The sequence below is a fragment of the Coenobita brevimanus genome, chromosome 38 (genome assembly GCF_032717465.1).
Source record: "Coenobita brevimanus isolate Jiangsu-jjx chromosome 38, ASM3271746v2, whole genome shotgun sequence".
Lineage (NCBI taxonomy): Eukaryota > Metazoa > Arthropoda > Malacostraca > Decapoda > Coenobitidae > Coenobita > Coenobita brevimanus.
The window spans coordinates 14,748,021-14,773,361 of record NC_136991.1 but is presented as its reverse complement, the minus strand read 5'-3'; the positions used below and the strand labels follow the sequence as shown (position 1 = coordinate 14,773,361).

The 25,341-nt window shown below is 40.9% G+C and overlaps 1 pseudogene; it reads right to left on the bottom strand.

Annotated features, from left to right (window-relative positions):
- Nucleotides 1-4,484: 4,484 nt before the first annotated feature.
- On the bottom strand, nt 4,485-6,254 carry LOC145396539 (uncharacterized; annotated as a pseudogene).
- Between the last annotated feature and the right edge of the window lie 19,087 nt (nt 6,255-25,341).

The following is a 25,341-nucleotide window of genomic DNA, read 5'->3' as shown; positions in this document are numbered from 1 at the left end:
TTAGACAGCCCTTCTCAGTTCCATAGTTTTATCTTGTCAGATGGTTGGCATATTACCACACTGTCAAACATAATCAACAGTTTATATGCCGAACCATCTCTAATGATTTCCAACACCTGGAATGGTCCAAGCCACTTTAAAATCATCTTTCGACTTGTACCTAACAGAGGATTTTCGTTCTTCACCAGCACTAAATTATCCTCTTCCACAACTCCATTCTTCTGGTTCTTATGTGCTCTGTCAAAAGTCCTTTTAGAATTATCTCACGGGTTACTCTTAGTGCCTCCCCTTCATATGAGTCCACAGTCACTCAGAGAGTCACACTAATTTGTCTTTGGGCTCTCCAAGAGAAAAACACAAAACAGGTGTCTCTTCCAAAGTTATCTGAACAGCATGGTTTAAAATTCTGACACTCACTGTGATACTCGTATTTTGGCCAGCTAAGAGGATGACCCATACACAGTATATTTAGCACACTTTTCATTGTATGATGCATTCTCTTGGACAGGCTGTTCCACTGCGGATGATTAGGCAAAGTGTAACCAACCTTAACCCCTGAAGTGCTAATCTCATCGATCGGGCTTTTTGCACAATTTCTTAAGAGGACGAGCAACACCGATCGTACAACATCCACAAAAAACTGGCGGCAGCTGGCTCCACCCCAGCTGTGACGTAGATGGCTTCTAACCAATCAGAACTAGGTGCTGGACACACCGGAGCGGGGACCCAGGCCCGTAACCAGGCGGTGGGGGGTGTACCCCCCACCTCCTTCTTACAACGTCCCTCTATTCCACTACCTTGTTACTACCCTACCTCCTACAGTTCTTACCACCACCACACCCTCCTCATGCATCCCCCCCTCCCATGTGGATCCCCCCCACGTCCCCCTCCCCAGTCAACTCGGGGGAGGGTATTTCCCCCCTACCCTCCCTCCATGTCCCTGTACTCCACTTTGGCCCTTCCTTTGTGTCTTGTGGTGGTCTCCTCCCATCCCTCCATCCCTATCCACCCCCTCCTGGCCTTACCAGCTCCCAACACCCCCCACCCCCCACCCGCACCCCCTAACACCTTCCCGGCCTCGAATATTTTGCGTATTTTTTACGCTTTATGGTACGTGTTTTTGAATCAGTACCTGTAATTTATTGGTGTCTGCATACAGACATGCACACCACAGTATTTTAGCTGTCTTTATTCGAAACCCACTTGAAAAAGACATTTTATTTTATGCCGACGCATGGAAGCATGTTGGAGCCTTCAAAACGAAACGAAACGAAACGAAAACTAGATTTGACAGCTCGGAGGGGAGGGGAGGGGGGAGGGGAGGTTAGGCGAGGGGAGGGGAGGGAAGGAGAGGAGAGAGGAGGGGAGGGGAGGGGAGGGGAGGGAGGGGACTGGAGGTTTGAAGAGAAGAGAGAAGGGGAGGATAATTTTTACTATTTATCATATTTTTATTAGGGGATTCATGACCAATTTCCCTTGCTAGATTTGACAGCTCGGCGGGGAGGGAAGGGGGAAGAGGAAAGGGGAGGGGAGGTTAGGCGAGGGGAAGGGAAGGGAAGGGGAGGGAGGGGATTGGAGGTATGAGGAGAGGAGAGGAGGGAAGGATAATTTTTATTTATCATATTTATTTCGGGGGTTTGTTATTATTTTTTTTTTTATCTAAGCACATTACAATGGTTTATAACATCTATACACACCAAAAAAAAAAAAAAAAAAAATGATTTTGGTGATTTTTGTACGTATTGTTGCGAAGAAACCAGGTGCGAGAGGCGTATTTTCTTTCTCGCCGGGGCCGCGACGGGTAACTATTATAAACTTTGACGGGCCATAGCTCGGTAATCATTGGGTCTAGGAGGGTGGGGTTTGCGTTTTCAAGTGTGTAAATTCAGGCTCTATAAATCGGGCATAAAACTTTTAACTTTTGAGGAAGTCGAAAAATTGGCCTGTTTTTGCGTCCTGTGGGGCAGTCGAGGCTAGAGAATTGCGTATCCTAGGGGTTGAGGAACCGTTCACAAAGACTTCTGAACTGTCGGGAAGGAAACCCAGTTCCATTATCAAGCACTAGCAATGTGGGAGTTCCTAAATCACACAAGTACTCCTTAAACTTTGAACACGCCTCTTCAGCGGTTTTGGTTTGTAATACATAAAACTTATGTACTGTAATGATCTACAGTGGTGAGGGCAAAACGGTACCCGTTTGTTGCCTGACAACAGGTTAATCACTCAGCTAGCTGCTTCCTCTGGATAAATATGATGGCAGACCATGAACTGGATCACCGGATATTATTCAGAATGTTATAAACGGATTCAGGGACACTGTGTCAAAAACCTCTTAAGCTAAAAAGCTGAAATTTTACTGCAATACAGCCTTAACGTGGCTGTATTGCGGAAAGGCGTATGGTTCCAATCTATTGATTATTCTGTGAGATCACCTGGGATCAAAGTTTGGTCTTTTCCGGATAGTCCAGATGTTGCCTAATTTTTGATGATGAATTAAAGCTAGAGCCACAAAACTAGTCATTTTTTTTTTTTTTCCACCTGACGTAAATGTCGGCAATCGACATTCCGCCCGCCAGTCACCTCACCAATCATAAACATTACCACTCGCCTTCCGACAGAGTGCCGTCAACACCTGTTTACACCGTACTCAGTTCTGTATGATCCTTGCTGATTTCAGTTTTATAGTGCATATACACATAATTTTCATATATGTGTTTTCACTGTCACTTACCTAGTCAAAATAGTACGGTAAATATGCGCGGATTCTTGATCTCATTTAATATTTCAAAAGGATAACATGTTTCCTGTCATTCCACTCCAGCACACAGCATTGTTTCTTCGTTGAGAGCAGCTAATGCTACAACCAATCATGCCTGGAGAATCACTGAACAACAAGGAGCAGTGTTGCCATATCCGAACAACGAAATTATGCTAGGGCAATGAAAAAAATTATGCTAGATTGAACAAAATTATTCCAAGTAAAGAACGAATTATGCCAACTTGAAGCTAAATGATAAAATTCTATATCTGTTCATGTTATGTATTGTGTTTACTATGAAAATATTTAATTGAACCCTACATAAGAGAATACATTTCTCTCTCTCTCTCTCTCTCTTTCTCTCTCCGAGCCTTGATGACACATAACTTTAGCTGAATAGAAACATTGCTGTTGCACCACTTACAAAAAGCTTTGTTTTTCCGAAATCTGATGAGCCACTTTCAGCCAGCAAATTCTGGGCGCAAAGTTTGGTTGTAACTTTTTTTTAATAGCTTCTTTTTTCTTCTCGGGTACGTCAGAATCATGGTCACTGTTATTCAGTAATCACTGCCAAATGAAGCATTTGAAGTACTAGATCCTGGATCCTCTTGACAAACTTTCTTCCTGTTGCTCGACATCATGAAATAGGTTACTGCATGGAGTGGTACTCCACTACTGGTGTAACTTTTTTTTTTTTTTTTTTAATCAAAGAATGGCAGTCAACTGCCTCATGGTTTCTCATAGACGGTTGGCTGAGCTACAGAGTACTCTCATAATATCGTTCTTAAGGTATCAGTATGGCAACACATTCATTCGCCAATCAGCTACCCGCCCAGCTCTCTCTCTCTCTCTGATTTATAGCTTTTCTAAAATTATTCCAAATTTATTCTATTCCATTCTAAATTATGCTAAAACTTGTAATATGCTAATAAATATTCCAAACTCGAAAGTTTGATCAGAATTATGCTAAAATAATAAAATTATGCTAGATATGGTAACACTGACCAAAAAAAAAAAAAAAAAAAGTCGAAGTAAGACTAATCCGTGCACCCCCTGTCACATCGTGGTGATACTGAGTGAACCAACGGGCAACAGCGTTACCAGATGCCAGTGACAGTAATATCGTACAGCCTTAGTCAAAGTTATCGTATTTTGGCTCAAATTATCGTATTCAATTGCTAAACCTAATCTTCGCGATACAAAACTATTAGTACACTTAATTCTTGACAATCAACTTGTATTAATGTTATCTAACTAAAAAAAAAAAAAATCTATTATCTTGGGATTACGTGTTTCTACTGTAAAGAACGTTAATGAATTTACTGTGTACGTGGCCCTTTTTCTACTCTATGTAGATGTCTGGAACATCATGTGGCTCCTCTCCAGCAAGAGCTGTACTAGGGTACAGCACTTTTGAATTCATATTACGCAACATAGCTCTTGATGGTGTGAAAGTTGTACAGTTGCTATTTTGGTTCCACTGCACACTCTGCTTAGCTAATAACATGTCTCCAACAGTGTCGGTTTTTAGTCTGTTTCTGTCTTTACTTTTCATCCTGTTAATGTCTGAGAATATTCGTTCACAGTCAGCATTGGAATGAGGTAATGAGAGTACTGCCAGAGCAAAATTTGCCACACACTCGTATTTCGGGACTCCCTCATCATCAACCACCGTTTTTACAGTTCCCCAGAACTTATCAGGGGAATTTTCTTTGATCATCCCCTTCTATTGAGCCATACTTATTACTTCTTCTGGTAGATTGTCCATGCCAAGCCTCCTCCACTCATCATCCAATTTCTGAAGGGTCAGGTCATCTTGCTCAATAATTCTTGGCAGACAGCTTGCAAGGGGAACAAGACTTTGTTCCCGAACTCCTTGATGCCCGACAACATTAGCTGGGTTTAGTATGCTCAGTCGTGACAAAATTGGATCTCCAAAGTCATACCTCTTCTTCACTTGCTTGGCAGCAGTGACAAGGAATGATCTACACCCGAGACGAAATTCTTTCATTCTTACTCGGTCGTTGTACATTGCTACATTTTCCACTGTCCTCTTTAACACTGATGCCCCTAGGTATACTTATTCAAGCAATAGAAATTCTCGTTCTTCATCTGGATCAACATCAGCCAGAGATCTTTTCATCACATAATCCCGGTTCATGTACATCAGCAGAATATCTTTGTATAGTTCACAGGCTTGTCCATGCAGTGAGGTTATCACAACACCCTCACTTTGAAACAGTAGGTTAAATTGTGTAAATTTTTGTAACACACAGTCCAAGAAACAAAAATACAGTCTGCAGTAAGGATCATGTAACATCTCATATGCTTGTGCTACTGATGTTGCATTATACTTTTTATGGTGCTGGAAGTGCAGATCAGTAAAGAACATCTGCAGAGGGCCCCACTGTTCAAGCATTCTTCTCACGACTGCGGCATATGAAAGCCAGCGGGTCCTGGAAAGTGTTAAAATGCGGTGCTTTTGTACACCAGCAAAATCCTGGAACTCTGAAAACTGAGCTAATCTCTTGGATGATAGTTTTAGGATGTTGTGAACATCGTGAACTAGCTGTTCAATACTATTGGGAAGCTCCTTACATGCCTCGGAGGCACATAAATGTGCCGAGTGACAAATGCACTTCATTAAAAATATTCCAGGACACACTACTCTAAATCTGCTGCTAACGGAATTGTGCTGCCCCATCATTGTGCTGCAGCCACCAGATCCAAAACCAATAACATTACCAACAGGTACATTAAAATCACTCAGTGTATTCATAATTACAGAGAATATTCGTCTTCCTGTTGCACCCTCAACAGTTCCTTCTGGATCTTCAGCTGTAAATATCGGTACCAGACTCCAAAATTTGCTTACTACTACTCGTGAGTCTGCAAATCGTACCACTACACACAAATTCTGAGAAGTTGAAATGTCCGTTGATTCATCAACCATAATGCTGAACTTTGTATTCCTTAGTTTTTCTGTTAATTCTTCCTAGTAACATTTTGCCATGACTTTCGTACAAACATTGTGGCATTTGGTTCTTTTCATATGTAGGTCCTTTGCTATGGCAGAGTCAGGGAAACAGGCCTTCACTACATCACATAAATGGTCTACAGCTAAAAATGATACATTATGTTCTACCATGAACGCTGTTAATTTTATTTCTGCAGCCCTTACTGCATCAGCTTTACTGTTCTTAACTTCACCACTTGCAAATGCCTCAGATATCTTTTTTGATGAAGATGGTACTGACAGTTTTTTGTGTTGTACACTTTTTTCATGCAATTTAATTGGCGTTATTTGAGCTGATATTTCCACTCCACACACACGACACAATGCCTTCAAGGCACTTTTCTTTGAAGGCTGCAACCACGGAAACTGTTTTTCCCACGCACTTCTGTACTTTTGCTCACATCTTTTATTCTTCGATAAATCATCACTACGGGTCTTTCCTTCTGTGCCTTTTCTTTTATGTATTTTACTTTCAGACATGTTTTACGTTGAGGTAATGCGAAAGCTGTCAAAATTTTACGCTCCTGGGTATAGTTGCTCACTCGTGGGCACACAAGGCGAGGGGAGTCAGGCTACTGGGAGGAGGCCAGCAGCCCGGGCAGGCCACTAAACTCACGCGAAGCGAACAGGTCCAACGCCCGAGGCCTGCCAGCCGCCCGGGCAGGCCACTAAACTCACGCGAAGCGGACAGGTCCAAGTACCGTCCAACTTACGTTTTATGGGTGATGAACGGGTAATTTGATTACCACTACATCTCGAGTTAAAATTGTTAATGACTAGCGCTTTTATCCAAAAAAAATAATAATAATAATAGATTACTATTAGCCATATATTTTCACGTATTTATCGTATTATATCGCATTAAAATGAAGAATTATCGTATATCGTAGAGACGTTATTGTTTATCGTACCAAGCACTGATTTATCGTATTTATACGATAATTATCGTATATCTGGTAACGCTGACGGGCAACGGTTAAAATTTTCACTATCTTCTGGGCACGGAGTTGCCACATATTATAATATTGGCGTATTAAAAATTAGCTGGGGGCCTTTAAAGCAATACTAAAACAACAATTACCATTGAAACATATAATTATATTGTACACTCTTACGGTTGTGAGGGAAGGGATGAGTATTGGGAGAGACTGGTAGGAGTGGAGGTTGGAAGTGAAGAGAAGGGTGGAGGGAGGCAGGGGGTTGTCGCTCGTTTCCCGTCAATAGTGGCATACGGTATACTTTAAAATATTGGATCAGACCCTCTGAGACAAAGACCTAGATAAGGCAAATAAATTATTTTAGTAAGTCTGACTATTTTCTCAATGCTTTTGGTCTGTTCTGTGTAAATTGCATTGTCCTGTCTTGTTTGTAAAGCCCCATTCACACTTTCACGATTGTGATAACGACAGCTCAGAGACTTGAAAACTCCCAGAAATCGTGCGATTTTTGACCCAATCTGATAACACTACGCGCACACTGAGACGAATGACGATGGTGTCCAGATGGCGCTTGGAACCCCCTACGCCTGCATCCGGATGGGTACAAAATTGAAAAATAATGGTCATTTCCGGTTCCCGACTACACACCGACAGTGCATGGATAAGAACGATTGCATCAAGACGAATGGACGACGACTCTGCGATTATGAGACGACCATCAGTGGAAGCTCCGGCACAATATAAAAAGCCCCCCATGGCCCTCCTTGAACTGCACCACACACACTACAAAGCCAGCCAGGAGACAGGACGCGTGTGCTGGGCAATCCCCAGGTCCTGTCCTCCCCCCTTACTATTTTTTTTAACCAACCCATTTCCCACTGACCGGACTAATGTATGGCCTGGCCTGCACTATATGTACAGGAAATCTTCAAACGAACGAACGAACCTCCTTGAATCAGATCAGCTGTGACCACCATACTAGCAAGAGTCCCTGAGCCAGCCATCATGACAATCTATAGCAAACTACTGACTACAATATGGAACAAAAAGTTAATTGCTCTTATGGTGTACCTTGAGAAATCAGACATTGAAATACAAATTCTCATGCACCAGGAACGCTTTCGTGTGCAGAAAAAAAGGGAAGAGGAGGTCGTGTTGGGTACGCCCTTGGATTTCCCCTTGACTGCAGTATGGACAGTACGAACACCTTATGGCTGAGCTTCAGAGGGAGGATGGCAGTGGCTACAGGAACATTTTATGGCTGTGTGCACCGATGCCAATTGTATATACGCTGTTGTCACATCTCGTTAACGGTTTTTTTCCCGGCGATGAAACCACGATTTATCAGGACTGCAAATGGACTGTATCACGATGATACCCGATTGCACCCTGAATGCTCTCTGATGGATTTGACAATTGCCTAGGTCCACGATTTTTTTTTATGCAAGCATTAAAAAATCCTGAAGTTCAACGACTCCATGGCGATGTGCTAGACTGCGTTGCGATGCCAAACGATGACTACATGACCACAGCACGATCCCTAATCGCGCTGCGGTCGGTTAAAAGATCGTGTAGGTGTGAAGGGGGCTTAAGGAATGGGTTTTAACTTTTTCTCATACATGTACAACTTTGAATATAACGGTCCTAATTAAATTATCGATTAGGTATGAGGGATCAAATGTCAATATAATTCAGAATGTGAATCAAACTGTTATATGGTGAACCTTTGTCCATGCAGCATGCAATTGCGATTAAAAACAACCTGAATTATGCAAATCGTGTTATTGACAAAGCACTTGTGCATACTGTTACCGTTGATCATGAATTTATGTGTCAGCTGAATGAATGAAAAGTAGCTGTAGCCTACAGGTGCTGCACTGCTGGTCAGTTTTCACGGGCGTCTCAGCCCCTCAAGTGATTGCAGAAGTACCCCAATCACCCAGTTGCAGATTATGTATCGATGCAATACTCGTCACCTTTTAAACGAATTCAAGTTGATTATCGCACATGAGTTGAATGAGGTCGAGGAGATTCAGGGAAGACATTTACTAAGAAGAATGAAAGAGAGAAGAGGGCAATGGGGATAATTCCCGGGCTCAAAACTCAAGAGTTATAGAGGAACTAGAGCCCACGTAACGACTGTGACAATTTTGCTTCTTTTTCGGGCCCGTGTCAAACGTTTTCCAGGCATCCCAGGGTGCGGTCATAGCTCTCTACGGCCCTGCACGCCGATGTTACTGCTTTTGATGGCTTTTAAAGTTTTTAAACTTTTGAAAGTACGGTTTTGAAGTTATAATGTATGGTGTTGCATATTTTGTCAGTGCCATCGTACTCATGGACAGCTGTATCTTCCCATGCGAAAGCTGGTTTCCGGGAGACTAATTTTTCTACTTCTCTCCGAGCTTTACCCGTGCCCAAACTTTCCATATACAACATATTCATCTTTCGTTTCTCGTGAACAGTTGATGTGGACTAGCTATTTTTCAGGATAATTACACAACAGACCGAAGGGGTTTCAGGATACAGACGTGGGAAGCAAAAAAATTTTAATAAATATAAAATATGTATTTTACTTCCATGAGTGCTCCAAATACTTTTTACGGTCGTACCCACTATTTAAGAGAACAGTTTTCACTAAATTTCCCTCTGGAAAGGGGCCCTCATTTGAGTCTGCTCACTGCCCTTTGGGTTATTACAGACGATTTATAGGACCCCAGGTGCCTCCGCCCCCTCACTTTAATGGGGCTAGAAACGCCACTGGGCCACATGGCCATGGCCCCTCACTCATAGGTGAATAAGTTGTATGAAATACAAGGGTGGCGGTGAAACACAAGAAATTATTTTAAAAAGGTCACAGAAGTCACTGCAGGCCTCCGTGATAGTCATTAGGAAGCTCTGAAGGGTAATAACTCGAAAGGTTGGAAGCCACTATGTCTGACTTGGCCCCGATCGCGCGAAAATCCTGGCTATGACCTTGAAAGGGGGGAAATATATTTACAGAATTCAATATATGTGAACAACTGAACATCTAGGTAAAGTATTTCTGCTTTCATTGCTACATTGGCATGACGAAACAAACATAGGAATATAGACGTTTTTTGTGCTTATGTTTTCAGAGCGAACTAGCTACACCTGTGGTGTACATGTACGGAGGGTTTGGGGATTGCATACACCATGCACGTATATGAAGTACACGGAGGTGAACAGAGCTGCAAACATGCGTGATTGCAAATAGAGATTATCACTGCATGAATGGCCACGTCATGCATGCTGTCTCGACTCACAAGCACTCTATTGGCGATCGCAGGCCTCAGCTCATGCATCATCACCGTTGCGCTAGCCAGGCAGTATCTATAGACAGTACAGTGCTTTATAGCGTGCTGTGAATAGAGTCAGCCATGAATTTTCTCCATATATAATCATAAATTCCGACCTTCCCCATGCCGCGATGCACTTTGTAATGCTGGTCTCGACCTGGTTTTGAGCCAAAACTACTAGACCAGAAGCTTCGAGAACACGATCAAGACCTAGACCACGTCAAGCGAGACCAAGATCAAGACCACGACCAAATCAAACTGGTCTCGAGACCGGTCTCGCGACCAAGACCGGTCCCGAGACCTACAACATTTATATATATATATATATATATATATATATATATCTATATCTATATATATATATATACAATCTCTCATCTATCTATCTATATATATATATATATATATATACAATCTCTCATCTATATATATATATATATATATATATATATATATATATATATATATATATATATATATATATATATATATATACAATCTCTCATCTCATCAGCCGTTTGTGTGTCCACTGCAGGACCGGCCTATCCCGATCGAAGTGGGAACGATACAGCCAATGTCTCTCTACCAAGTGGCTTTGGCTGTCTAGTAGAGATTGTATGTAGGGTGAGAAGTGCTTGTAAGTGTAATTGTAGTGTTGGAGTGGCTCTGGATGTGTGTCTAGTCTGTGAACTAAATGTAATCGGCCTGCGCAAGCCGACTGGGTGCAAGCATACTTTATAGTATGTGACACTGGTTCAACCACAGCACCCCTTGTGTCCGCCAATGCAGTAAGTGGCCAGAAGAAAGCTCCCAAAGTTTATTACCCTGGCGGGGCGCGAACCCTCGTTCTTCAGTGTACGAAAACGCACACTTTATCACTGAGGTATATATATATATATATATATATATATATATATATATATATATATATATATATATATATATATTGTTACATAGCCTATGATTTCATCATCCTTTGTGTAATTTTAACGCACAGTTGCTGCATGTTTAATCACGAGCGTGTTCTGCCTCAGTCCCCCCCTTCTACCGTTATAGTAGAGTAAGTCGACATCTCTGTTATACTTTGCGGGATTGTCATCTCTTTGTCCCCATGGCTTCATTTGCGCGTCCTCATTACAAGTTGTATCAAGCTCTCCTGGCCCCTATATAATGAGCTCAGTCTCTGCATCATTGCCACTTAGATCTGCTCCTCATTTTGTTCACATCTCTGTCCTCCCCTGTACAGATATTATTATTGTGAGTGCTCAAGAAATCTCCAACCATCTAGCAGCTGTGTGTAATTTGAGTATAACTGTTGTTGCATTTTCTCTTGTACTGTATAGCATAAGTTTAATTTGTAGGCCTAGTGAAGTTTGTAATTTATGTAGGGTTCTTTGTCAGTCATTTTTGATAATAGTTTGTATCTGTAATAATTTATCTGGCATTCACTGAGTATTATCTGGTATCTCATTTTATCAGGACTGACTTAGATAAATTTACTCTTGCTAATTTCGTGTTAATAGAGGCTATTGCAGTTAACCATATATTTAACCTGTTTATTTGCCATTACATTATCTTTATGAGTCCTGAATGTTTTGTTGTTAATTTAAGCATTAAACTTTAACTTGTAATTTTACCTAACTCTTTTGTTTTGAACCTGGAACTTTACGGGACAGTAGTGACTCTTCGTATTCTCACTTAAAGTGTACATTATCTTTGTCTGTTCCGTAACATAAATTTGGCGACCTCATATCAGGATATTCAGGATATTATCATAAGGATATTGTTTGATATTTTGTGACTGTGATATATTCATCATGGCTACTATTTCTACACTTGATGAAGCCAAAGATTTTTTGTCAAATGTGCAAACAGTGTGTGATATAGAAAACAGAACAAAGAATGAACTTAAGCTTGTTGCTCAACAATTGGGAATTGCAGTTCACTCTCATCATTCTAAAGATCAAATTGTTGGCATGATTAATAAAAGCTTGTTTAATGTAATGCAACTCCTCCAAATGAGCAAACGCAGATTGAATTAGCTAAGTTACAGCTAGCCCTGCAGGAGGCTCGTGTGAAGGAAGCTGAATTTCAAGCACGTGCTAAGGAGGCTGATGTTAAGGAGGCTGAGTTTCACGCACAAGTTGAACTTGCTAGGATTCAGGCAGACCATGAGTATCGCATGAAACAAGGTGGAACTGGATCATCTAGCTCTGATGATTTTGATGTGGCTAAAAATGTTAAACTTGTCCCTCCTTTTAATGAATCTGACTTAACAAAGTATTTTCAGTTGTTTGAGAGGGTAGCTACAGGTTTTAGTTGGCCTAAGGAGTATTGGCCAGTACTCCTTCAAACTGTTCTCACCGGTAAAGCTCAAGTAACTTATGCATCTTTGCCTCAGGATCAATCTGATAATTATGATGTAGTTAAGAGCTTGATTCTTAAGGCCTATGAGCTTGTTCCTGAAGCCTATAGAGTAAAATTTAGGACAACTTACAAGCAAGATAAGCAATCCCATGTTGAGTATGCAAAAATCAAAGAAGATTTGTTGGAGCAGTGGTTAAATTCTAAGAATGTGGATTCTGATTTTGACAAATTTAAGCAGATGATTTTGCTGGAGGACTTCAAAAGGTGTATTTATAAAGATGTAAGCCTATATCTTGATGAGAAAAGAATAGATAATTTGTCTGATGCTGCAGTTTTAGCTGATGAGTATGTTCTCACTCACAAGAGATATTCTAGAGAAAAAGGGAAAGCTGAGAGTAAGTACGTTGCCTCTACTCAGACTACAGGTAACAGGAAAGAGAATAAGGATGATGTTTCTCAGGAAGTAAATACCAGCTTCACCTCTAGATTTCAGAAAAGTAAATGTACTTATTGTAGTAAGCTTGGTCATACTACGGAGAAATGTTTCAGGAGACAGCGTGATGTGAACAAAAAGGAGTCTTTAAATATTCAGTCAATTGGTCTAGTGTCCACTCTTGAGAGTTCCCAGAATTCTTTAACTGAGTTAACTGAACCTGCTTTGAGGGGTAACTTAAATTCTCATGATGGAGCTCCTCTTTGAGCAGTAACGTGGGTGACACTCTCAAGAGTTCATGTGCTAATTTCCTGTCTGATGGTTTTGTCAGTCCTCTGGACAGTAATGACAGGAAATCAGTTCAAATATATCGTGATACAGGTGCTTGCCAATCCCTTATGCTGACCAGTGTTCTAGGCTCTAATGTTAATTCCTCTGATGAAACTGTAATCTTACAAGGTGTAGGGAATAATTACTTCTCTGTCCCTCTGTGCAGAGTGAATTTAGAGTCTGGTTTTGTTAATGGTTCCGTTATGGTTGGGTTGGTTGAGACACTCCCAATGTCAGGTGTAACTTTCTTACTTGGAAATGATATTGGTGGAAGTCAAGTGTGTCCAGCTCCTCAGTTGTCTAGTGAGCCAGTGGCTGTGTCCCAGGATTGTGATGTCCCTGATGTGTTCCCTGCATGTGCTGTCACTAGGGCTAAGTCTAAAGTTACTGGTGATTTAGAGGATGATGATGATGTTATCCTAGCTGACACTTTTCTTGCTAATTTGGACCACTCACCAGATGAGGCAGTACCCCTGTAGTGTTGATAATTTGTCTCGTCAAGAGTTGGTTGAGTTGCAGGTTGCTGACCCTGAGTTGAAAGGTCTAGCTAACTCTGCTTGCAGTGAGGAAGAGTCAGCTGGTGCTTCTACTTGTTATTATGTAAAGTCAGGAGTACTTATGAGGAAGTGGAGACCCCAACAGCATCAGCCGACTGTGAATGGGAGGTTGTACATCAAGTTGTCATCCCTCGTGTTTGTAGGCAGGATATCATTAGAGTGGCTCATGATTCCAGTTTGGCAGGACACCTTGGAGTGAGGAAGACTGTGGCACGCATTTTGAAACACTTCTACTGGCCAGGTATCTTCAGGGATGTTTCCTGGTATTGTAAGTCTTGTCACACCTGTCAAGTTGTGGGAAAGTGTAATCAGACCGAAAAGGTTGCACCTCTAGTTCCCATTCCTCCTTTTGAGGCGCCTTTCACCCGTGTGTTGGTGGATATTGTGGGCCCTCTTCCTAAGACTTCTTCAGGATTTTCTTATGTGTTGACCATGATTGATATGGCTACTCGTTATCCTGAAGCCATTCCACTTAGAAACATCTCAGCAAAGAACGTGGTTAAGGAAATGCTGGGGTTCTTCACAAAGTTTGGTCTGCCTAAGGAGGTACAGTCAGACCGAGGAAGTAATTTCATGTCAAACGTTTTCAAGCAGTCTCTGAAAGAGTTGGGCATCACCCAGATCACGTCTTCAGCTTACCATCCCCAGACCCAAGGAGCGTTGGAGAGATATCATCAAACACTCAAATCGATGCTCAAGAAATACTGTTTGGAACATCAGAAAGACTGGGATAAAGGTCTTCCATTCGTTGTGTTTGCTGCAAGAGAATCTCCAAATGAATCACTGGGCTTCTCACCTTTTGAACTACTGTTTGGCCATGAAGTAAGAGGACCCCTTAAGCTTCTCAAGGAATGCTGGCTGTCGGAGGAAGATGACGTCAACCTGCTGGAGTATGTGATGAAGTTCAAAGAACGGCTGTCCACTGCTTTACAGCTGGCGAGAGAGAATTTAGGAGCTGCTCAGGAGAAGATGAAGACTTGGTATGACAAGAAGTCCAGGTTACGCCACTTTCAGCCAGGAGATCAGGTTTTGATTCTGCTACCAGTTCATGGGCAACCTCTTCAAGCCAAGTTTAGTGGCCCTTATTTCGTGGAGAAGAAACTCAGTGATGTCAGCTATGTCATCGCCACACCAGATCGTAGAAAGAGCAAGCAACTATGCCACATCAACATGCTAAAGTTATATCACAAGCGGGATGAAAATAATCCAGTCTGCACTGTAGCTGTTCCACCCGAGTCTGCAAGTGAAGCTCTCCCATGCAGCATGAGCCTGAGTGATAGTTTGGGGAAGAATCCTGATATCATGAATGATCTCCAGACTAAGCTTTCTCATCTACCTCCCAAGGAAAGGCAGGAGTTTTCGGCATTACTGCAGGAGTACCCGCAAGTGTTCCGTGCCACTCCAGGAAGAACCACTGTGTTGATGCATGATGTCGATGTTGGAGACGCAAAGCCAATTAAATTGCCTCCTTACCGTGTGAACCCAGTGAAAGTTCCTCTCATCCAGAAGGAGCTTGGCTACCTGTTGGACCACAAGATGATTGAGCCCTGTCAGAGCGAGTGGAGTTCTCCTGTCACTCTAGTCCCTAAGCCAGGTGGGTCACAGAGGCTTTGCATCGACTACAGACGTGTTAATCAGATAACCAAAACAGACACTTACCCTCTCCCTCGCGTGGAAGATTGCATAGACAAGATCGGAAAGGCTAGGTACATAAGTAAGTTTGATTTGTTAAAGGGATACTGGCAAGTACCTATGACTGAACGTGCTAGGGAGATCTCATGTTTTGTAACATTAGGAAAGACATTTGCATGTTCTGTAATGCCATGTACAGATTGTTTTAGAGTAATAAGAAATTTCCTTTGTAAATTTCTTTTTTTTTTGTGGGGAGGTGTTACATAGCCTATGATTTCATCATCCTTTGTGTAATTTTAACGCACAGTTGGTGCATGTTTGATCACGAGCGTGTTCTGCCTCAGTCCCCCCCTTCTACCGTTATAGTAGAGTAAGTCGACATCTCTGTTATACTTTGCGGGATTGTCATCTCTTTGTCCCCATGGCTTCATTTGCGCGTCCTCATTACAAGTTGTATCAAGCTCTCCTGGCCCCTATATAATGAGCTCAGTCTCTGCATCATTGCCACTTAGATCTGCTCCTCATTTTGTTCACATCTCTGTCCTCCCCTGTACAGATATTATTATTGTGAGTGCTCAAGAAATCTCCAACCATCTAGCAGCTGTGTGTAATTTGAGTATAACTGTTGTTGCATTTTCTCTTGTACTGTATAGCATAAGTTTAATTTGTAGGCCTAGTGAAGTTTGTAATTTATGTAGGGTTCTTTGTCAGTCATTTTTGATAATAGTTTGTATCTGTAATAATTTATCTGGCATTCACTGAGTATTATCTGGTATCTCATTTTATCAGGACTGACTTAGATAAATTTACTCTTGCTAATTTCGTGTTAATAGAGGCTATTGCAGTTAACCATATATTTAACCTGTTTATTTGCCATTACATTATCTTTATGAGTCCTGAATGTTTTGTTGTTAATTTAAGCATTAAACTTTAACTTGTAATTTTACCTAACTCTTTTGTTTTGAACCTGGAACTTTACGGGACAGTAGTGACTCTTCGTATTCTCACTTAAAGTGTACATTATCTTTCTCTGTTCCGTAACAATATATATATACATATATATACATATATATATATATATATATATATATATATATATATATATATATATATATATATATATATACATATATATATACATATATATACATATAGATAGATAGATAGATATAGATATACATATATATATTCATATAAATATATATAGATATATAGATAGATAGATGGATATATATATATATATATATATATATATATATATATATATATAAATTTATATATATATATATATATATATATATATATATATATATATATCAATATATATCAATATATATATATATATATATATATATATATATATATATATATATATATATATATAGATTCACGTTGTTACTTTGTTTGTCCTCCAGTCACGCCCAAACCAAGAGCCAGAGACCCCCAGACGCATACATATTCTGAAACAGGATGACCCAAGGATGGTAATAGGGGGCTTAAAATTCAGATCAGGGTCATTTAAGGTCACTGGTAGAGTGTTCGCCTTTTCGGTCTGGGCAACGCTGAGTACCCCTGCAGTCCAATTTTTATCATGGAGACTGACTTGACCTCCAGTTCAGACATAGGCTGTGTGAGGCTGACCTCCAAGGTCATTTGAGGTCACTGGTTGGAGGTCATTTATGATGCACACTCGAATAACTGGACCCAGCAGCCCAATTTTTGGCATGGAGACTCGCATGACTTCCAGTTTGGACATAGATCATGAGAGGTTGACCTGCGACGTCATTTGAGGTCACTTGTAATACACATTCGAACGACTGGACCCAGCAGCCCAATTAGTGGCATGGAGACTCACATGACCTCCATTTCAGACATAAGCTATGTGAGGTTCACCTCCGAGGTCATTCGAGGTCATCAGTAATACACACTCAAATGACTGGACCCAGCGGCCCAATTTTTGGCATGGTGACCCACATGGGCTATGTAAGGTTGGCCTCTGAGGTCATTTGAAGTCACTGGTCAGAGGTTACTTGAGGTCACCTGTAGTAGTAAACAAGTGTGCACAAATACTGTGTGTTAGTCTGTAAAAGCTGAAATAGAAAGTTCCTGGACCTATTATAATCCCTCTTCAAAAGCACAAGTGGTACAGTTGCCCACATATGAACCTGGGACAGCGGGGTTGTGTAGCAGAGGTCGGGTGGTTGGTACCCCTGACAAGAGTGCCGGGTTGGCGCGTTTGTAGGTGGTAGTAAGATGAATGGATGGGGTTGCCAATTAGTAATTTTATGGTCAGTTAATTGTGCGGCATGTGTATCTATACTAAAGATACATAGGTATGAGTATTTTCCATATACCATGCAGTTATTACAGTTGATGGGTTAAAATCGAACTACAACGTCACAATTATGGCATTACAAGTTATCTTATCACAGAGTAATTCCTCCTTCATGTGTTGCCAGATGATGAATCACAATCTTACCATCAACTACAGAGTAAAATGGAAAGTAGATCGTTATAATCAGTTGTAATAAATACTTTAAATGTGTTAGCCTCTAGTATATTACTGATTGCTTCCTCACACACACACACACACACACACACACACACACACACACACACACACACCGTATTATCGATCTTTACATTACGCACATGTTCAGGTTATTGGAATTATCAGAGATGCTTAATCCACCTGCCCTTTCTCTCTCCACATCAGTGAAATCGCAAGGCATCAAAGGCAATGTAGCACTGCTAGGGTAAGACCGGGTAGACATTAAGCAATACACAGGTCTAGTGTAGCAGCAGCTGGACTTAAACCTGCAATCCTCCGATCACGAGTCAGGACCGATAACCTCTTCACTACGGACGCCCCTTCTGCCTAGTCTAAGCGTATGATTACATTGGGTAGGAAATAAACCACCTATATTTGCATGATGTTTATTCCTATCAGTGAGCTTCCAATAATAATAGACAATTCTTCGCCTGACCAGAGAAAAATGCATGTGATCAGCTCTGTTTCAAAGTATAAACATATTCAGTTTCATACATCCTGTAACCTAATGCCATAAATATATATTAAAAAAAGAAATTATTATATAATATATGCATCCTAAGTGCATAACAGTAGGTAAACACATTGGAATATCAGTAACAAGCACCATACTAGTTTATGCCATAAACAAAGGTTACATTTATTGGGTAAACCAATTCTACATTTAATAATGACTCCACCCTCCTTGTGCATCAGTCACATCCTGCAATCTAGTTTGCATTGACGAGATATGATTATGCTCTAGATCAGGCCTTCCCCTAAGCACTTCCCATACTCTGTCCACGTGCAGTCTGAGTTGTTATGTCGTCCTTTCCTGTTCTGGCTCCCATGTGTTCACCATGTTGCCCCAAATATTCTCAATCGGGTTCATATCACACCCCCTACTAGGCCAGTCCGGTAGTTCAAGTTTGGTTGTTCGGCAAACCATCTCTGGACAATGCGGGCTGTGTGGACCGGACACTTGTCACGCATAAACACTATGCGGCCAGGGAAAGGGTAATCGCGTTCACGGAGTGACGGCAAAAATTCCTCTTCAAGTATCTCAACATACTTGGCGACTGTGAACCGTCCATCGATGTGAGAGAGACAACCGACACCATGCAGACAAACCCAGCCCCAAACATTGCATGTCACATGGCCGCTCCGTGCCTCTTCAAATATGTTTTGTTTTTCATATCTGTATTTTGGATATATGAGATTAGGGTTACACGGAAACAATACAATGGCTATGCTAATGATTATTGTTAGATACATTTTTGTATGGGGGGGGGAATTGGTTTGCATACATTAACTGTGAAACGTTTTGTGATATGCATAGGTATAGAATATCATCATCATCTCTGATGCCTTGTTCCCTCCTGAGAACCCTCCAACAGGGGATGGCCACGGCGGAAAAGTCTCCAGAATACTTAATCAGTAAAGGCTTCCATCACTCTTTCAATTACTATTCTGCCCCCACCCTCCCTCTCACTGTAGGATACTGGCAGGTAATAAACACAAAGTACTGTAACGTCACGCTATATGTCATACTATACCAGGTATTATTTCTCCTCCAGCAGTGTAATTTCCCATGGGCTGTTGAGGAGAATGTTTTCTCGTCTGTGAATATTACACGCGCCCAGTAGTCGTGGTCTTCCTGCACGTGGTCCTCGGCGAATCTTAATCTGCCCTCACGATGCTTGGCTGTTAATAATTGTTTCGTGGCTGGGGTCCTGTGGTGAATTCCCTCTTCATGGAGACGTCTTCGCACGGTCTCAGCAGACACATGTAACTGTAATTCCTCTCGTATGGAAACCGCATTGTACATGGGATTGTTCTTTGCTGCTTCTCTGATTTGACGGTCCTGTTCAGCGGTGGTTCTCCTCTGCGGTCGTCCTCTAGGCCTGTTATTTACGTTGCCACCTCCTGCCCATTACTTCAACCACAGAGATACTGTTGTCTTTGATATTCCTAGGTCACGGGCGATATTTCTAATAGTCATCCCACTCTCCCGCATGCCGACAATTCGCCCTCTCAAGACGAGTTTTTGTTGCTGTCGGTTCATCGTCCAGACTTCTGCCTCCTGGCGTGTGCGAACCTTCCTTGTCTCTTTGCTTTACAGTAAATGTCAGTGAGGGTGAAATGGCAACACCTCACAACAACCTGCCATTAAACCATTCGACCAGACTCGTCTTCTCACTCTCAACATAACAGGATTTCGTTGAGAGGTATAGCTTAATTACCACCACTGGTGATTAACTAAGCTTCGTATATGTCATAAAATTTCACACATCATTTATCTACCCTAATCACATGCATCTCGGTATAAGTTCTAGATAACCATGGGTTGTCATAACGCGATACCAACAGATTGGATGTTAAGTATTATTGCATTAGTAAATGCACTAAGACAAATGTGCTAATCACTTTTTTATGGTATTATCTCACATCTGTAAAGCGTTATATTTAGAAGTATTATATCTTGTGTGTGACGGTGGTCGGGTCGCGAAATTTTTTTCTTGCCCAGTTCCGTCACTTTGGACATGTGGCAACGGTGCCCTGTGTTTAGTTTGGCAACGCCGCGCAGTAGTGAGCCATATCGGATGCCAGGTTTAGTATTCATCACAATTATTTACCTTTTTTATGCTTGACTATAAATATAATACCTGACTATCTATATTTTACATGGATTGAAAGAATAATAGAGACATAGAGGTCATATAGTTTTCGCTGCCTTAGCTTAAATAAATATAAAAAGGGGCCATACCACTGTCTTTACTTCGTCACTCGTCTGCTGAGAGAGAGAGAGAGAGAGAGAGAGAGAGAGAGAGAGATTGAAACAGTATAAAATAATAACATGCAGGGTCATCAATAAAAAGTGAGTATGTAAGGAAGATACTCTCTACACTTTTCTAAAATTAGTTATATGTTGATTTAATGAAAATGCGGTACGTCTTAGGGGTGGTACATGACTGTTCGTTGAGAACACTTATCAGTAACATATGTTGTGGGCCTATACTACTTTACCTGTCATTTCTTGTCATTGCTCCCAGACGTACGATTCAATCAGCTGTGTTTACAGGAGAGAGAGAGAGAGAGAGAGAGAGAGAGAGAGAGAGAGGTTAATGACCCATAATATTTTATCACCTAAAACGCTTTTCATGATCATTCTTAAGGGTTAACCTTGGTAATTTCTGCTGCAAGCTGGGAAATATTGGTATTAATGATGCCTGAATATCAATGTTTCATTAGACATTTTCTTAGGTATATATGTCAGGTTAGATTTCAGATTATTTTCTTGTTTTTCTTAGGTATATTAGTAAAATCATTTGTCAGGTTAGATTTCAGATTATTTTCTTGTTTTTCTTAGGTATATTAGTAAAATCATATGTCAGGTTACATTTCAGATTATTTTCATGTTCTCATGTCCTTTATTTCATGTTAAGTATGCTTGAAGGGTTTTTGTTTTTGATGAAATGCAAAGCTTTATTTGTTACGGTATAATCTTTATTAAATATTACACAGCACCAGGCACCATATGCTATTTCCCATGTGCTGATGACAGGCATTGGGTCAGACATGAGACATTATAGACCATTGTGTGCAAAATAAGTAAATCAAGAGAAACAAGGAATTAAAAAAATAAACTCACTTAATATATTCTATTTGGTAATAGCATTGGGCTGGGAACACATTTGCTGATCTTCAGTGAGGGACTGAATGTAAAATAATGATTGGAAAATAAGCAATTATTGTTGTCATATTAAGGGTCTACTTTGTTGTTCGTGAATAATCTCAGACAGTCTGTGCAACTGACCCATCTACCATAGGCAAGCAATCGCCCCTGCAAGTTTATCCTATGCAGTGGTTTTGGCGCCCCTTCGGTCCCAAGTCAGTTCTTTTCAGCTCTTCCACTGTCCCTCCTTTCCTTCTTTACCCTTGTGCTTGCTGTCCCTCCTTTCCTTCTTTACCCTTGTGCTTGCTGTCCCTCCTTTCCTTCTTTTAGCTTACCTTGAAGTTGATTCATGACCCGCAGATCCAGTGATGCGCCATTGCCGATTGTAAACACAGCTGATTGAATCGTACGTCTGGGAGCAATGACAAGAAATGACAGGGAAGGTAGTATAGGCCCACAACATATGTTACTGATAAGTGTTCTCAACGAGCAGTCATGTACCACCCCTAAGACGTACCGCATTTTCATTAAATCAACATATAACTAATTTTAGCAAAGTGTAGAGAGTATCTTCTCTCTCTCTCTCTTTCTCTCTCTCTCTCTCTCTCTCTCTCTCTCAGCAGACGAGTGACGAAGTAAAGACAGTGGTATGGCCCCTTTTTATATTTATTTAAGCTAAGGCAGCGAAAACTATATGACCTCTATGTCTCTATTATTCTTTCAATCCATGTAAAATATAGATAGTCAGGTATTATATATATATAGTCAAGCATAAAAAAAGTAAATAATTGTGATGAATACTCACTTCTGCGCGGCGGTGCCAAACTAAACACAGGGCAACGTTGCCATATGTGCAAAGTGACGGAACTGGGCAGGAAAAAATAATTCGCGGCCGGGTCTGCTCGAACGCATGATTGGCACAATGAAACTAGTAATAGATGAGATCAACAAAAGGAGAGAGAGAGAGAGAGAGAGAGAGAGAGAGAGAGAGAGAGAGGTGGGGGGAGTTCGTGGGGAAGGAGAGGGCGGTTGATAATTACTTGTATTACTGTGGGCACTATGCAACAGCAGGTCGGAAGCAACCTGTAATATACTAGAGGTTAACACATGGAAAGTATTTACTACCACTGATTATAACGATCTACTTTCCATTTTACTCTGTAGTTGATGGTAAGATTGTGATTCATCATCTGGCAACACATGAAGGAGGAATTACTCTGTGATAAGATAACTTGTAATGCCATAATTGTGACGTTGTAGTTCGATTTTAACCCATCAACTGTAATAACTGCATGGTATATGGAAAATACTCATACCTATATATCTTTAGTATAGATACACATGCCGCACAATTAACTGACCATAAAATTACTAATTGGCAACCCCATTCATTCATCTTACTACCACCTACAAACGCGCCAACCCGGCACTCTTGTCAGGGGTACCAACCACCCGACCTCTGCTACACAACCCCGCTGTCCCAGGTTCATATGTGGGCAACTGTACATGGTCTTTCTGGAGTAGAGAGAAACATTGAACTAGAACAAATATGATTAGAGTGTTTGCCTTTTTGGTCCGGGAACGCTGGGTACCTATCTATCTATCTATCTATCTATAGCCCGACGCCCTAATCCCGCAAAGGGTGGCCACAGACAAAACGCCTCCAAGTCACTCTGTCACCCACCATTTGACTCCCCTCCCCCCAACTCACCCCCCCTCCCTCATATACCTCTCAACTCCATCCCTCCACGCTGGGTACCACTGCTAATTATATATATATATATATATATATATATATATATATATATATATATATATATATATATATATATATATATATACAGTATATATATATTAGGGTTGTCCAAAAATACAAATAACAGGATAGGATGAGTAACACAAGTTGCTTCTTTTCCTTTTAGTTAATCAAGTGAACCCGCCAAATTTTAATTCTCTAGCTTAATATTTAGAGGCCGCTTGAGTTTTCACTTTCCTTTACCATCAAAAAAGTGCACTACTCCATAGACGACGTGAACACCGAACATAAAGACAGAAATTATTTACGCTACATTAAGAAACAGTAAGCACATTCTCAGAATAGTTATTTCAGCACAGTAAACACTTTTATTTTCAATGAATGTGCTATTCAATGAAAGACTCCTTCAAACAGCACAGAATTTCATGCTGATGCTGCCTCATGAGAGTCAGGATGTATTTTTTCTCCCCTTAGTCCTTCGTGAAGGTTGAGCTGAATTTTGTCACAAGAGGAAATTCTCTTTCAGCACGGTCACTGACAACCATCATCTTATCACAGACCACTTTGACTCAGTTGTAGATGGGGTCTTCATTCCATTTCTGGGGCATCTTCTACAAAAATCAGTCAGGTTCTTCATTTCCATCTGGAAGGAGGGCGCCAAAAATGCCAACGGTCTTGGCTGTCATGAACTCGCTCTGCAGCAGCCGAAGAGATAATTTCTTGCCTTCAAGTCAATCCTGATCTTTTTTCTTTGAAGGCCTCTTCAGGTCCTCAATAATAACATTCCTCTTTGAGAAGTCAATTCGGTTGTTGAAAAAGGCCAAACTGATCATCTCCTCTGAAACGTACCAGAAGGAGTTATGAAACTATTCTTCAAGGTGTCCAAAAGAGATGTTTTCATTCATTCGACATTCGATTACTCTTAAGCTTTTCATACTGCTCAAGTAGTCCCAGAAACTTTTTCTTACAGTAGCAGACGGCGAGGTTGAGGCTGAACCCCAGAAACAAAGAACAGTGACAGCCACTGCAGACGCTCTGTCAATCTTGGTTTTCTTCAGAATTACACGGAGGTAAGAGAAATGCCTGAGCACTTGACCCTTAGATGGTAGTCAACAACCAGTGATCGTCCCTTCTGGATGACCGATCAATCAGAAAGAAGCACTGCTTCATATAGTGGCTGTAGCCATATCATCTGCAAACAGACACTGAACCTGAAACAGAGGATGCATGCAAAGCAGGCAGTGCAAAACACACACACACACACACACACACACACACACACACACACATTTTATCCTCAAGAACAAATAGTGCAATATGCACGACTGCACACTGTACAACCAGCTGACTGCGCGACGAGGCTGCCTGCGGGTATTTGTAGACTCATGGCCAACCCCTTTAGAATATTTCATAATTTTCTTGAGCCGTCTAGAACCTACTAGAACATTCCAGAAATTTCTAGAACCTTCTAGACTTTTCTAGAACTTTCTACAATGTCATTTCTCTCAAACAATCTACTGTATACCCTCTTGAAAGTTCTTGTTTAGAGCGACCTCTAAATGTTGTCAGATCGGCCTCATTTTTGTAGACGTTACGAAGGCAATGAATTGGATTAAGGGCATCTTGTGTCTGAATCAATATATGCTATGTGAAATTATAGTATATAACTATGGATCACTCTAATCTCTCTCTCTCTCTCTCTCTCTCTCTCTCTCTCTCTCTCTCTCTCTCTCTATCATATACAGTATATACACTGTATATATAGATAGATAAATAGATAGTTATTTATGTGCATGTGTGTGTGTATGTATACAGTATCTGTCTCTTATGTATACACATAAACATCCGTTAAGCCTTGTTCAGATGCAGTATCCACTGGATGGTCATATAGTCTACATTACCTTCCTTGAGTAATTTTACATATTCTCAGTTTCGTAATTCTGTGTCTTACTGTCAACTTTCAGTTTGTATTTTGCGTCCCTAATTATATTATTATATCAACCATCTTGTTTATTCTTACTCTGTTTAAAA